Source organism: Furipterus horrens, unplaced genomic scaffold (assembly GCF_987537825.1).
Source record: "Furipterus horrens unplaced genomic scaffold, mFurHor1.1.pri manual_scaffold_7, whole genome shotgun sequence".
In the NCBI taxonomy this organism is placed as follows: Eukaryota; Metazoa; Chordata; class Mammalia; order Chiroptera; family Furipteridae; genus Furipterus; species Furipterus horrens.
The window spans coordinates 45,509,510-45,525,529 of record NW_028327177.1 but is presented as its reverse complement, the minus strand read 5'-3'; the positions used below and the strand labels follow the sequence as shown (position 1 = coordinate 45,525,529).

Here is a 16,020-nt window from a genome sequence, read left to right as displayed (position 1 = left end):
TTTATTTGTGGTCTCCCAGGGAAAGCTATACTTGTTAAAGAAATAGACTATGTGCAGGCAACAAAGAAAATGCTTCTGATTTTGGTTCAATGTTAAAGTTTTGTCCAGTCCACCTTTCTAGCCTCCCTTACAGCTATAAATGCTGCCACATTTTAAAAACACCAATTAGGTTGCTTTTGGCAGTGGATACAGGTCCCCACGTCTTTGCTCATGCCGTCCTTCTGCCCGCTTCCCCATGTCTCTCAACCTGCCTGGAGATATTCTGCAAGGCCCAGCTCAGATCTTCTCAGCAGCAGTCCAGCTCTCTCTTGCTCGGGCAGGACTATGAATCTTCCCCTCATGCATCCTACTCATCATCACTGCACTTTGGGGGCAGTAGTAGCCTCTCATGTTCATATGACTACCTCCCCTAGTAGGAGCACTCTTCTAGGACAGGGATCTTCCCTTTCTCCAACTTGACCCCTTGGACTAGTGGAGTTTCAGGCATAGAGCAGGTGCTCAAAAATGTTGAGTGAATAAAATGGAATTGGTTGTGATAGATGCGGTATTTGAGTGGTATAAGCATTCAGGATCGCAACTCTATCAAGCTGTAAGTTTCAAAAGTGAGGAAAATGAGACACACAGTTACACACACAATCTTCACTCATTCGAGGCCATCAATGCATTTTAGATTTGTTTCAATTAATTTTACTTATTCATCCGTCATTCATTCAATGTGCTAAATCATGAGTCACTATTGAAATTGTACAATATCTACAGGTTCTTTTGATCTGTCTTTTTTTTTTTTTTTTTAAGCACAGTCCACAGTTCTACATCACTGTGATGGCTTACTTCAGAGAGCTGCTGGCATCTCCGGGGGCATGGTTTTAGTGATCAGCAAAGTCAAGGGCCAATAGGAAAGCCTGAGAGGCATGTGTAAGAAAAGCAATAGAAGCATTTAATTTAGCAAGCTCTGAATGCAAGTATCTCACTTTCTTCAACAGCAACAATAAAAGGAGAGGGGTGGAAACTTAACTGGTCACTTTTCCAGCCTACACGTATATGTACTGTGCGACTCAGGCTATAGATTCTTCAAGGTCTTCTTTTAATCTGATAAATGAGCTATTTTCTTTTAGCAGTCTGGGTTTGGATAAGAAAGCTTACAAGATTGAGAATCCACTATTATTGTCAGTTCTATAAGCCTGTAACCCTTGGACACTGAGAAATGCGATTAACAGTGCTTGCCATTTGAGTGACATTCAGATATCATGTATTGGAAAAAGTGATTCTATCATGTCACTTCTCAAAGGTTCAAGTTGCCAGAGAGAAATACATTTCACTTGAGTTCCAATCTTGAACAAATGTTAGTTTTCTGCCTCCCTTGTTCCAAGAGCACCAAATACCTGGATGCAAAATTTCCATGAGGATATGGGGCAATCTAATACAGCTATAGGATTGCTGTAAGATCAAATCAAAACAAAATAAACTAAACCAATATTCCTGTGATTAGGTCAGAAGGCATGAGAAGAGGGTTGGAAGGTGGAGATGGTAACTGCCGAAGGCTTCATGATTACCCCAATGCCATTGCTAGTTCCCTCTTTGCACCTCTTTATTTGTGGTCCCACAGTGAAAGCTGCACCTGTTAAGAAACAGACTGGGTGCAGGGTACAAAGCAAATGCTTCCATGTTAAAGTTTTGCCCATGTTGTTTATTCCTAGACCCTGGAACAGAACTGGTAAGTAAATATTGGGTAGCTAAGAAGGCTCCAGATTTTTAATATAATATTATATATACATATATTAATGTATATCTACATATTTTACATGTGTATACATTAATTATATAATATATAAATTATATACACATACATATATATATATAAACATAACCTCTAGTATGCAAATACATCTATGTATCTAAGAGGTATAAAAATTACCATAGAATCATCCTTTAATTGTACTTTTAAAAAACATGGGACCTTTAAAATTTACAGATATTTTTGCAACTTATTTTCTTTTTCTCTTGTTAGTCATATGCAATATGTATTTGTAATATGAACAAGTTTGTTTTAATTTTCATCCACTTAAAGATGATGCAAAATATGGAAAGAGTTTCTTTTTAAAATCACCTTTCTGTTTGACAGCAGCAACTGGTTTGAGTCTAAGTACCTTTCTAAAACATTCTTGATTTGTTGCACAGATTTATATTTTTTCATGTTCCCTCTCATCATTAAGCCAATTATGAAGGAATTATTACCTTTGCTCAATCTGATTTTTTATGGACTTCATTGAAATGTCTCATCACTCACAATACACTCAGGAGATTGGTCCATTGCCCAGAAGTACACAAAAGAAATTTTTGGTGAACTCCCCTTAGCCTTATGAGGAGTTACCCATATACATATGATCTTCATCAAGAGATGGATAGAGACTTCTACATATTTGAACTTGGTAATAGATCCCTTCTTGCATAACTATGACTTACTGCTCTTTGTTCACATGCTTGTTAGCCAGTTAAATTTAGGAGGGCTTCATATTTCACTTCTATCCCACATGAATTATTAGGCATCAACTCCCCAACATCAGGTCTTACAACTCTGTTCAAAGCAGAAACATCTTTGAAATCTTTCGAAGCATGACTTCATTAACAGATGATATACGAAGCATTCAAATTAACTGTATGGATGTGTATCTGTTACCATGTATTTGGATGAAATAGCAATTCCTTTTAATATTACTAATCAAAATATTTTATTTCTGTTATTAAAACAACAGCACATGTTTGACCCAGCCATGCCTAACTTATCATTTCTCAGTAAGAAAATGATTTTTCTCTTTAAAAGGAAGTTTGTAAATATGTTAGGAACATATTTCTAACTCTTAATTTAAAACTGATGGCTATAATAAGGACTACGAAAATGAAATGTTCTTTGCTCACAGCCATAATTCAGAAAAAAGGGTTATTGTACAAAGGCTTACAAAGTATATACTTTTGTATCTTCTTAGACAGAGAAAATGGATTGTTTGCAAAAAATTCATGATATGTGCTTCTGGCTATTTCAGCAAATGAATAGTATTGGGGACATCTAATATATATATATATATATATATATATATATATATATATATATATTACCTATGAACACTTTCTAAATAATACCAGAGTTCTCTTTTATTCAGCTGCAATGTCAGTGAAGGGGAAAAGAGAGCTTTTCTTTTTTACACTTAGGTTTTCAAACAATAGCAGATATCATAACTGCTATTAATATAAACAAAGTCTACTTGATCCCTCACAGTTACAGTGAAAAGTTACTATCTGATCTGTTGAAGCTTGTTAAAAGATAACTGTAGAAACATTACACTAACCATAAAATTTTTAAAAATTGTGGCTACTATTGCTATAGTTTTTTGCTTGATTAGCAAACAATTATCTCCGCAAAACTTGAGGATTACCAAGTTGTAAAATTTTGAATTAAGGATTTGGAAAATTTGTTTGGTTGTTAACAGCATACTGATAGGTAATTGCTCGTTTGGGGCAGGAATGCTTTATAACTAAAGTACTTTCCCCCTGAGGGAATCATGCTGTCATTTGTTTTCATTTTCAAAATGAAAACAAATGGCACTATAATTCCTGAGGGCAGAAATGACTTCAGTCTATTTCTTCTCCTATACAGTCTCATCTATTCATTTTTAGGTAGATGGAATATAGATATAGTCCCCCACCCCCATAACTTCCATTGCTGCAAAATGTATTCACTTGCTGTACAGTAATTAACAGCTCTTGACTGGAAAACTGCCAGCATGTACAACGTGACACTCTTCCTTTGAACACTAACAAAGTGCATAAGTAATTTATGTTGGATTAAATATCCCTAACAGGGACCCTTAAGTAACCCAATCACTTTAAACAGGCTCCACATGCATGCTCCAGTGCAGTGAAAATGTCAGACAGTGATAACCCACTAATAGCACAATTCTAACTATATTCCAGCCATTAGCATTTTATGACATCAATCCTCATTAAACCTGGCAAGGCAAAAGATACTAATGTTTCCCAATTTTACAGCCAAGGTGGAAGAGAAATGGAGAAAATGTAGACAGGTGCTGTCTTCCAAAAAGGATTAACATTTTTAAAAATGTGGTAGCAATTTTCTGTTAGTACCTTTGTTTGCATTGAAAGAGAGACAACAAAGAGGTAATGGCTACAAGGACCTCGATGGAATTCAGCCAAGAGTGAAAGAAAAGACTGGTATTTCAGCTATTGTGCTCACTGCTAAAGCACTGTGCCAACTCATCTTCCAACCCATTATATGAAATTTAATTTAACCTGCTATGCAATTAATTCAGATGTTCAGCCTATTTTTCTCATGGCAGAATCCCTCACACAATGCCTTATTTAAATATTAATCAGTCCTCTTTCAATTAGGACTAATTTGCTTCACAGGGTTTCTCTCATCTTCTGATTGCAGAAAAATGGAGGTAACTTGCAACGTTTGAGGATAATTAACATGGTATTTTTATAATACTGATACATCAAATGGGACCTTAATGAACCCCGCTGATTCCATTTAGTAAAGCATGCCTCAAAGTTATAATCAAGACGAAAGCCATTGCCATCTGTTTAAAATACTAAGGAGCACAATTTAAACACAAAATGCTTATTTCTCTAAACTGTCTATTGTAGAGGTCTGCAAAAGTCATTTTTCTATGCAAACTAATTGTACAGTATTTTAATTTGAACCTTTTATCGCACATATACAAAACAGTGACATCTTAAGATGTAGGCGCCCTGTTTAATTAAATGTTGACAACCACAGAAATAAGTAATGTTTGTCAATGTATTTTTTTAAAGCACGCTGAGCAGTTGACGCTAGAGCAATGGTAGTAAGTTTTACATTTCTAGTGAATCCAATATTTCACAGCCTTTTGTTTAATATTTGAGGAACTTTTCTTAACAAAAGCTACGGAAGCTCTGTGCAATGGAAAAACATAAGCATACGCTGTTGGTTCACTGCTTCTAACGTCACAGAGTAAACAGGTTAACATTTACACATGGCCAGGTGTGCATAGTGTTCCATCTGCTTCCAGGCAGGTTGAAGGTCAATGTTTTAGGCTTTGAGCTGTTCTAGAGTTCCTTGGTTACATCTAGGTTACAGAGGCTATTGGCTCTCAAGGTCATTATCAAAGCACTCAACATGTTCCAATGGTAATAAAACATGATTGATAACAGATCGCTTATTTACAATGTTTACACTATAGCCACAAGGATTTCCTCTGTTAACTTTTGAAAAAGTAGGCATTATGTGTATGTTTTATATAAGAATCAGAATTTCCCCCTCATTTTCTTTATAAAGCAACTCCACATGCTGGATCATTATTCAGAAGCAATGTAGGTCAGAATTTCATTGTAGAGACACAACCAAATATTTGATGTAAAATATCACACTCATATTAATGATCATTCAATCCATGTATCAATTAAATGCTTACAATGTGTTTACTATATGCAAAAAATAAATTATTGGGGGTACAAAGAAGTACAGGCAATCCTCCACTACAGACCCCCCAAGAATGTAAACACATTGCAGTTAGGCCAGGCAGAAGAGCAAGGGAGGCCACAGTGGGAAAAAAGCACAATGAAGAGATTACTAGATTGGAAAATGGCAATTAGGTTGAAGCACTATAAAAAATAAAAAATCATAGTTAAAGTTCTGATATTTCATTAATCTACATTATTAGAATGTTGAAATTGTTTCTGTGTTTGTGACTTTGCTGAGTTGGAAAACTCTGGGATGAGATCTGCACATTTGTCATTGCAAAGCCCATTGCAGTGCTGTGTTTTACGCACAGACCAATGCAAGTCAACCACTTATTGAATTTAACATGTTCATGTGCTCATTTGGCAAAAACCTGCTGAGCAACACCATGTTCCAGGCACTGGTATAATAACTGTGTATACATTGTTGAACAAAAGGAGTTTAAGTTCTAGATGGCAGAGAGAAAGAGACAATTCAGGTGGTAAACATATAAATGGGACAATGTCCAGTCATACAAATTTATGAAAAATGCCAGGTTATGTGTTAAGGATGGAAATTGAATGGTGGGACATTTTGGATTGAGTGGTCAAGGAAGGCTTCTCTGAGGAGGTGACATTTAGGCTAAGAATTTAATGACAACAAGCCAGCTTCCAGGTAGATTGTGGAGCCTGAGAGTGCAGGTCAGAGGCAACCATGAGCCTAGAATAAGCTTGGATAGTGTGAGAAACACTAAAACATAAATTAAAAAATTTAAAAAAAAAATCCAAAATGAGGTTGGAGACATAGACAAGGTCTGGAAATTTCATGGCTGTGAGTTCATGAAAAGAAATTGGAATTCCCACCTTCCCAAGTGCAATGGGAAGAAAATGAAGGGTTGCATGTAAAACATGACATAATCTAATATGTGTTTTTTCTCTTATCTTATTTTTGGAAAAGGGATGGTATAGGAGTAGTCAGAAAAGGAAAGAGACCACTTAGGAAGCTTTTACAGCAGTTGAGGCAAACTATATCCATGGTCTGATTAGAGTGGGAATAACAGCAATGGAGAGAAATGAATGCAAATATGTGACTGTAAGAAATTGCGGGGTCAAAGATGACTTTCAGGCTGTTGCCTTACATAATTGGGTATCTCTGAGATAGAAACACTAGGGAAGGAACAGATTAAGAAAATACCTAGAATTCTCTTATGGTCATTTGAAGTTTATAAGTTGAGAGATGATGTAGTAAAATCAACTTACTGAAATAATATTTAAATAATTTACTATTATTAGTGACTCTATGAATATTCTTTTCAGCTTTTGCAGTGGTTACCTCCTTTTGGCTTCCTTAGCAGAACATGCAGTCTGATGCTTCTGAACCTTTGCTTATGCCATCACCTCTGATCGCATCGCTCTTCCTGCGTCTATCCTTCTAGCGAATATCTAGTAATGAAAGCTATTACTGAAAATTGCTTGTTGAGTGCCAGGCACTGTGCTAGGTGCTTAAATGATATTAGTTCACTTTTGGCTAGGCCCTTTTGCTCTAAGTTTGCTGGGTATGCCCACTCTGAGTCTGTAAAGAACATGATCCCCAAATTGTTGGACTCCCCTCTTATGAGAACCTTGTGCACAGAGATCACATCTAACCCATCTACCTGTCATCAGCATATAGCAGGCACTCAGGAAAAACAAAGTTGCTAAAAATGAACTATTTATCATGGTTACAAGGGTCTGGTGGAGGGGAGGAAGGGGAGTTATTTAATGGGTACAGAGTTTCAGGTTGCGAAGATGAAAATGTTCTGGAGATGGATGGTAGTGATGGTGGCACAACAATGTGAATGTATTTAATGTCACAAAATTGTACACTTAAAAGTGGTTGAAATGGTAAATTTTATGTTATGTATATTTTACCACAATTAAAAACATGAATTATATATGCCCGGTAACCACTATTGCAGGAAAGGAGGTATCGGCTGGAATTTATCCCAGATGTGAATGTAAAAATCTGCTGCACTATGCGTAGGAGGAGAATCAACTATAGAGAAAAATGGCATTACAGAATTGGGGCAAGTCATAATTATATGTCTAATTTCTTTACCACATCAGTAGAAGAAAACTATTTAAAGTAAAGCCAGTGTTGGGGAGCATGTAAAGATAGTGTTCAAAGCAGATTGCCTAGCCTCTTGAAACATCTGTTCCATAGGATGCATTTTCTTGTACCAAAAGAACAGGGTGAGGTTGCTCCTATGATCTCAGATTAGGCCATCTCAATGTACATTTCCATAGTAATTTCGCAGCTGCTCTGCCCTGTCAGACCAAAAGTCCTTGGAATTCTCAGGGAAGCACCCTGGAAGAAAATGTACCCAAATAAAATGCTCAAAGTAGACAAGATTTTGATTTGCACATGTACCATCTACAAAGGGACCTTCCAGCCGTCTGCCAGAACTGCGATTCCTGCCCAAAAGACAGAGGCCAAATTCTTAAAAATGCTCTCCGTAATGCCCAGGAGTTCTCCATGGTCTCCCATCCAATTACTTATCCCTTGCAGCTTGAGAGATTGTATCAGTCTCACAGTTTAAAGACAGAACGGCTGCCAACAGGCCAAAACGATCATTAATAAGTTAACTGCTACCAGATAAGATTGAAATCTATGCCAGTCCTATTTTAAAGTAATCTCTACTATAATTACTACACAAACTGCTGCCAAGACACCAACTCTGACGTGGGAGCATGATGATGAGGTGATGTGTCCCCTCACAGTTCAACAGGTGCATGTAGCCTTAAGCATGTGCCCTTTCCCAGCCACTTCTTCTCACCCCCAGGAGCAGCATATAATGAAATGTATGAAGAATGAGACAGATGTTTGTGTTCCCTCCCATCCTCTAAAAAACTAAAATCTATACAATTTTATTAACCAATGTCGCCCCCAATAAGTTTAATAAAATTAAAAAAAACCTAAAACAGAATGGCTTGGTTCTGTTTGTCAGTTGACAGAAGATAGGCCTGTTGCTGAGTGTGGCAGTAGGGGAGAGGCCAACCACCTGCACTCTTAACCTAAGCAAATCCAAAGATGAACTTCTAACCAGCACCCCACCTTCACTCTGTCAGTTCACCATCAATCCATTTTGCAAAAGGATTTTTTGAGGAGGAGGAGAAGAAAATAGAAAATTAGAGAAAGAAAAGGTGATAATAGTTAAAACAGCAAATCCATATATAGCACTCACCTTGTGCCAGACGTTGTTCCAAAGGCTTAGCAAACGTGAATTCATTTTATCTGCACAACTCTGCAAGGCAGGAACAACTATTATCCCCATTTTATAGATGAGCAACTTTAGACACAGAGAAGTTAAGAACCAGCTCAAAATCTCTCAATTAGTAAACGAAAGGGAAGAGGGAAGAGAGGAAGGTGAGCCAGGATACAGGAGAAGGCGCAACAGGGAAGAAATAAATGCAGACCAAAGGAAAATCGTGCTGGCCCTCACGACCAAATGTACCTGCCAGACCCAGCTTGTCATAAATATTTTCATAGAATACTGTAGTATTCTTTGTTAGCCTACTCTAGTATTGAATAATTAAGTATTTTTCTAACTAGATTTTCTTGAAAAAGTAATAGATGAATATGTTAAACCTGTCAAATAGTACTGAAAGATATACAGTATAAAACACATTCCTCCTACCCCGGACCTTCCGGACAATGACCACTACGGACATTGCTGTGTATACCTTCTAGCACACATTCTTACCACTCATTAAACATGCTTTCAAAGCCCATTTCTTCCTGTTCTGTCCCTTGTGGAAACTAACAAGTTAGAACTGTCCATAAATATATGAGCCCACATACTTAATTTAATAAAAAAATAGATTTCCACTGCTAAGCAATATAAGTGAATACGTGGTTGAAAATTAGAACCAATAACTTAATAACAGTAATGGTGACTAAAGGAAAGCAGTAATTACCAGATTATACCTAATTTGCATTTCTATTTTTTATTTGCTTAAGCAACAAACAAAAACCATGCATTCGGTTGCTGACATAAGAGCTGATAGCCACTCTTTTTATCATTTATTCACTTACTTGGCAATATATTTAATGAAAAATATTATGTACTAAGGATGTTCGACCCTGAGGACACAAAGCCTAAAATGGCACGACAGGAGATCTCTTTGCTGAGATCAGCAATGTAGCCCTATGTGAGTGACATGTAATCACAACAATAATAATGAGGACATGACGATGGCACAGACCAGGACACTGATGATGGCTCACCCTGCAGGGCTTACTGGGTGTCCGCTAGCTAAACCTGTGCAAACACGCAGGGGTGGGCAAAAGGAGGTTCACAATTGTGAGGAGGCCGGACACAGTTTATTTTTGTATTATTGTTTCTTAATTATTCTATTATTTATTTGTATTACAACTGTAAACTTACTTTCGTCCAACCCTGTATGTGAATTCATTTCATACCATCTCAGGCGGCTATTGCTGTTATCCTCATTGGACAGAGGAGGACAGGGCCCAGAGAGGTAGAAACTCTTATCACACATAGCCCCTCGCCCCTCGGTTACAGGCTGGCCCCCGCTGGCACCCTCTGGCCCAGGCACACGCTCGCTCTGTCTTTGCACCTGCCTGTCACATGGCATTGTGCCCACAACAGTCCTGCTCACACTGTTCTAGAAACTCAAGAAGAGAAATGCATAGGAGAAATACCATGCAGGTGGTAGGAAAAGGGCATTAGGAAAGCTTTCAGGAAGAGGTGCTATTTGCATTTAGTTGTGACGAAAGCAATCAGATAAAGGTATGTGGTGTGGGAAAGAGTAGGCATTATCTAAACGCAGGGAGTCCAGAAACAGCCACCCATCTCGGAAATGATGTCATTTGCCCGGGGCTGACTGAGGCTGCATTCCACGGAGCAGAGAGCATTCTGGAGAGCCAGTGCTCTTCAAGGACGCAGGGCATGGGCCTACTCGGGACTGTAATATTTTAGCCCCACGCTACCTCATCCTGTAACTTGTGGAAAACTGTCATTTGGATTTTGAATAATTTCAGGGACGTGTTGGTCTTGCTGGAGAGTACAACTTTTGGAAATCCTAAAAACACCTCTGTGTAGTACTGAGGCCATTTCCTAAATTATTAATGAAAATATTAATCCATGAATAAAACTAAGTTACATTCAGATGTATTTGATAATTTATTCTTCTTTTTCTATGCTGGCTAAGAATATTTATAAGATGAAATTGCTATATTTGCTTTATTCATTACTACTATTAAAATCAGTATGATTTATTTTTTACAAATCTGGTGTGTGTTTGTGTATGCGTGTGCAAAGATGTTTAATGCTATTTGTCCTTATAAGGTTCAAGTTAAATTGATTGCTTTATTTTTGTCTGGATCATCTTTCTATTCTTTAAAAACAGAGGTCCTTTGTGTGTCTTTTCTGAGACTTCATATATTTCTTGTACTTATAACAAGGCTTCACAAACAACAATCGTTCTAGAATAATATCTGGCAATCCCTATGTAACCTATGATTCATGTCAAGATTCACAATTCATGTCCATAGGTAGGCTGCACAGATCTCACCCAGTCATTTCCAACCTGCCACCATCCTATGGTGTGGTTTTGTGATCATGGATAACCTTTGTGTTGAATAGTGAAGGCGCTACTACCAGGAGCTCTAACATTTTCGTACTCTGTTTGCTTTTCCTCCTATATCTTGGCCCTCACTGTTTGATTACATAAGTATATGCTTTTTCACACTTATTAAATGTTTACATATTCCTTTTTTCTATTTTTCATGAATGTATAGTATTTCTTTCTTTGCCTAATTATAATTTTGTTTCCAAAAAACTTTCCCTTTCTAGTTTTTAACCCCTTTAAAGGTCTGTTTAAGTTCAATGTAGACTCAGATGATCAATCTACTTACTCTCAACCTTCTTCCTATGAATTATTATAGCTTATGTTATTGTACTCATAATTATGTGTTTAAAACAATAAATAAAATAAAGCTGTCTTTCTCTTTTTTTGGATCTAAAAGTTTCTATGTGCTTTTAAAACTATTTCCATTCATTTTATTTTTCCTTCAAGTTATATCCTTACATGACACTTTTCCTTCCTTAACATTCCAAAGACACATCAAATTTGCATGCTCATCCATTCCATCTTAAAGTTGCGGAAATATCATAATATAGTAACATTATACAGGACAAACATAAAATATGAGGGCTCCAAGACAGTTTTAGAGAGGGCCTCGTGGTCTATGACTCTTGAGATGTAAGAGTTCTCTTTGGGAGAATTTCCTTATAGTGATACCAATTAAATCCCAAATTAGGTATCCAATAGGAACTGCCTGATATTTTTATGTGTCCCTGCTTTAAGCATATACTATAGTTATAATGGTAAACCCAGGCAATTTATTTTAACAAAAGACTTTAAAATATTAAATTTCATTCTGGCATAATGGTTAATATATTTTACTCTAAAGAAAGAACTATTTAAGTTTCTCACAATGAAAGGCTGTCTGAACACACAGTTGAGATGGCAATTTTAACTTTCATGTCAGTCAGATAAATGTCTATGTAAGGCCAAGAAGTAGATTATAAATAGCAACAACAAGGTTAGTTTTTTGACATTTTTTAAATAAAAATTTGTTCTTTGCTTGTGCTGTGTCCTCCCTGTTAAAGGGCTGAATTATCAATGTTTTCCTCATATTTCATCTGAGATATTCAGCCCATAGAATATTTTTTAACAACAGTAGCTGTTTCTAAGAGATTACACTGTTATTTTTCTTCATTGTGTTAAGGCATAAACCGCAAGTGTTCTTAATAGTTAATTTTAGCTTGGTACCCATAATATTACATTAGAACTTTAAAGCTGGAAGAAACTTTTGATTTCATTGGAGCCAGTCTCTCCCTTTAGTATCATCTGGAGAAGTAAAGCTATTTGCCATCTTTCCAAGCTCACTAATTATCAGGGACCCTTGAGAAAGGACTCCTGACTACTAGGCTGATTCTCCCATATCACATGCCTCTCCCTTCATGGGCAGTTTTGATTTGTTCTTTTGAATTTCTTTTTTTTTTTTTTTTTTTTTTTTGCTTATTTTCTCTTGGGTCTGCTGGCATTCCACTAATTTTCACTTTAGGCTAAAAAATTAAAGAATCTAAAACATTTCTGTAAATTGCTGAAAAGGATTTGTTTGCTTTTTTCCTCCAGATAACATATTCAGCAATAACATAATACTTTTATATATTTACCTTCTCGTTTTGGATAGAGAAAAGCTGATGCAAATACATCTAAAAAAATTATATTAAAGCCAATAACAAGTTGACTGACAAAATGGCAGCCAAAAGGGAAAGAGTATTTTCTGAATCTTCATGTATTTCTCCACTATTGTCCAGAGTTCCTGGAGCAGGGTGATGTGATGAAATCTCACAGACTAGGGGAATATGGATAATTCCTACCTAGTCATAGGTCTTAGGCAAAGGCACTTTGCTTCTCCAGGATTTTATTTCCTTCATCTCTGAAACGACAGTTGGGCTAACTGACACCTGACCTCTCTTTCCTACTTTTGAATTAAAACAATATTCCCCCAAATACACTGAAGTCAGTCAAGAACATCACTATGGTAATCTTACATTATGTCAATTCACATCAATCATTCATTAGTGGTACATATCTCAGAAAGTCTGAGCAAGCTTGATTAAGCAAAGAATTTCTAACTCAACCAACCTTAAACAGATTTGATTGAATAAAAATTGTATTGTTCACATACCTGTTATGACTGAAAGCAACAATTATCAAATATTTTCCAAATTGTCTTCTAATGAATCAAAAAGGTTGTTTATGTAGTTGAAAGAGCTACTGTTATACATTTTTTCTTTTCTTTTTTTCTTATCACAATTGCCTTGAGTTGTTTACCATTCAGTAGTGTTCTATACTCCTCATATGGTGAAGAGCTAACATACAGCTGTAGGAGAAAGTGATAGGAATTTTGTTTATATCCTCATTATTTCCCTACACACAATTCATTCCCCTGCTCATTTTCATTAGTGCTCCCTCCTTTCTTTATTTCTTGTTCCCTCTCATTATCCTTCTAATAGGATAATGTCCTTCCATTGTCCATTTTTCCTAATTTTTCTCTTATCATTATCTTAACTACCTCATTCTGGCATTCCACTAATTTTCCCTTTAGGTTAAATATTAAAGATTCCAAAACATTTCTGTAAGTTGCTGAAAAAGATTTGATTTTTCCCATCAGAAAAAAAAAAATCAGTAATAATTTACAAAGGCTTTATGCTTTTACCTTGTGGTTTTGGACATAGAAGAGCTTATGAAAATACATTTATAAAAAATGGTATTCTCAAAGAAGAAATAATACATTATTTATTTGATTAACACTTTATACTTAACACTTTATTTTTTTACTCACACCGTTTTACATCCACTAAAGGGGAAATGAAAAAACCTCATAAAATTATAATAAGTCCTGATGTTCCTTAACTTAAGGGAAATTTACACATAAAAAAATAATTTTGTCATGACTGGACTCTGAGAAGCATTAGTTTCCTTCTATTGCAAAAATTGTGGAGGTCCCCTGTCATCTTAGACCATCAGCAACAACTGAAGTTTGAGGCCTCTCGTATTAGGTACAGTGGTAATCTCCCACCCACCAGTGATAGACATTTTGTCAAGCTCAGCAAACACTGATCTGAGCACTCATATTCTGTATAAAAGGCACTAATCATTAGTTACATAAACAAACCACCTGAGTGTACAACTGTCAACATGACAAAAAGCTGCTCACCTACGGATCAACCCCATGCCCTGGCCAGCCCTTGAAGGCCTGTAGACCTAATTATCCACACTGCTGCTAAGTCACAAGGACCACATTAGCTCAGCGTGGACAGAGCATTCTTTGACTGTCATATTTAAAGGTAGTTGGGAAAAAATCTCAAATCAGAACTGTCTTTGGAGCCTCACTGACACTGCCTTAGGAAACACTTCCGCTGCCTCTGGTCTGGGATAGCTTTGCTGGTCTCCCTGACCCCTTCCTCTCCCCTCATTGGTTCCACTCTCCCTAGCTCTTCTGTTCATAGCTGAAAACCAAACAAATGTAATCAGGCCACACCCTCGCTTCAAAACTAACACTGGCTCTTTGTAACCAGGTGAAGTCAAAACAAGCTTTAGCATCAGATGGAACTTGTCACAATCTCATGCTTCAGTCACTTGCTGCCAGTGAGACTTTTGGCCATGGGCAGGAGGGTGGGAAGTGCCTCACAAGAAGAACTGAGTGAGTGAGTGAGAGAGAGAGGGGTGGGGGTGGGGCAGCACACACACCTATATGCACGTGTGTAAAGCATTAAAGCACCTAGCATTGACTAAGTATTAAATGCATATTACTTTCCTTCCTTTCTTCTCAACTGCTGGGCTGATTTCCAATTCTATGATAATGGTTTAGTAGGCCCTCACTATCTGAATATCTGAAGCAAATTGTGTTGCTTCAGTACCTGTTTTCACTTCTCCAGCCCACCCCTGCTTGAGACAAGTGTTCCCAGACTAATCAGGCACTCCCTGGAATTTCTGTGTCTTATGTGGGTTGTCCTTTAGCCTTTCTCCCCTTGAAAATGTGTTCTAATAATTTTTTTTTTTTTTTTTGGTGAGTGAAGAGCAATAGAAGATAAAAAGTGATGTGCAGGAAAAAAAAAAAAGCAGCAGGAAAGCAAGGACAATCACCAAACATCTGTCATTCCAAACCCAAAAAATACCCGGGTGAGAGCGAGAACGCAGTCCCCCCCTACCACAAATTATGCAGTCGCGTTTCCCACATTTGGGGAAATCGCAGGGGTCAGCACATCCGGAGTGCAATGGATAAGCCTCGCCCTGGGAAAACCACCTTCGTGATCATGGTATCTCCCCTGCCAGGTAAGTATGTGTGTTCTAATAATTTAACATCGACTTCTTATGTCTTTCCCCAGCCAGTGAGTCCAAGCTCTTTTTACATACAAGTATATTCATTCATTCATTCACTCACCTACTCATTCAGAGCAAATCGAGTCTATGACTACGAGTGTGGACTCCTAGTCAAATTTGACTCTAGCCTAAGTCAAATTTCAGCTTGGTCCACTCACCATTTAACTGGAGCAAGTTACTTAATCTCTGTGGCCCAGCGTCTTCAGCTGTAAATAACAGTTAAAAACCGTGTCTTAAGAATGTTTGATATATTGTATAAAGCCTTATATTCTTTTCTGGGTTCTGCTCTTTTATTACATGAGTGAATTTTAGCAAGTAGATGAAATCAACCCTAATTGTCAACCTTACTGAATGATCCACCATCACCTTATATGTAAAATGAGGGGATTGAACTGAACAGTCTCTTTGAGGTCTTGTCTGTGTTTATAATTCTAAAATTTTCTCTTAATCTGTTTATTTATAATTTTTCAGAGCTATTTTTGTAAGTTTTTCTTGCGTTAATGTGGCTGTAGAATTCCTTAACACATTGCCAGACCAAATGCCACTTTAAGAAAATTCTTTCAA

The 16,020-nt window shown here is 37.0% G+C and overlaps 1 protein-coding gene and 1 non-coding gene across 3 annotated transcripts in view; both read right to left on the bottom strand.

Annotated features, from left to right (window-relative positions):
* TOX (thymocyte selection associated high mobility group box) overlaps positions 1 to 16,020 on the bottom strand; it is a 318,751-nt gene that overhangs the window by 221,254 nt on the left and 81,477 nt on the right. The window lies entirely within an intron of this gene.
* LOC150004381 (U1 spliceosomal RNA) lies at positions 15,253 to 15,416 on the bottom strand. Its single transcript, XR_016512490.1, has one exon. It is a non-coding gene; the product is annotated as a U1 spliceosomal RNA (small nuclear RNA).